Raw genomic sequence first — 646 nt, forward strand, 5'->3', positions numbered from 1 at the left:
TTTGGCCCAGCTGGAAGAAGTTGTGTGTGCCCATGCACAAAGTTTTATTGACTCACACTGGAATGAGACAGCATCAAACAAACAAGGCAGGTAGGTTAAGTTAATCATTGTCCCGTTCTGTGTCCCCCTTTGCCGTGGTGTGGCCATTCAAACAACCTTGGATTGGATGGATTAGCACGTCAGACTCCATCCTTTGTATGGGATGCTAGGAAATGTGAATGTGCTCATGCTTTGTGGGGCATGTTTTTGTTCTCAGATCGCTAGTCCTTGTTTTGCTAAGGTAAAGATGGGGATCATGGTGGTGGAAAGTGAGGAAACCTGGCACAATCTAATCCTACACAGTCCAGTACATTCAGCTTTAGGTTCCAATGGTATTTTCAGTCACAGGCTTGCACTGCTTAAGCTGGAACTGCTTCTGGTTTATGCTTTTGTGTAAGCTAGGCCTCAAAACCAGATGCTGATAACACTAACTCTGTATTAGAATTTCTTTCAACAATCACCAGGACATTTCTGGGGGAAAGAAGCTTCTTTCCCTCAGCCGTTTCCCAATGCTGAGTTGTTTTTTGTTGTTCATGACTTAGGAGGCAGTGCTCGCTTTGGTTCAGTGTATAATGTGCCTTTGCTCTCCAGGCAAAGCTCCTCTTAT

This window comes from Gallinula chloropus, assembly GCF_964237585.1.
Source record: "Gallinula chloropus genome assembly, chromosome: 3".
Lineage (NCBI taxonomy): Eukaryota > Metazoa > Chordata > Aves > Gruiformes > Rallidae > Gallinula > Gallinula chloropus.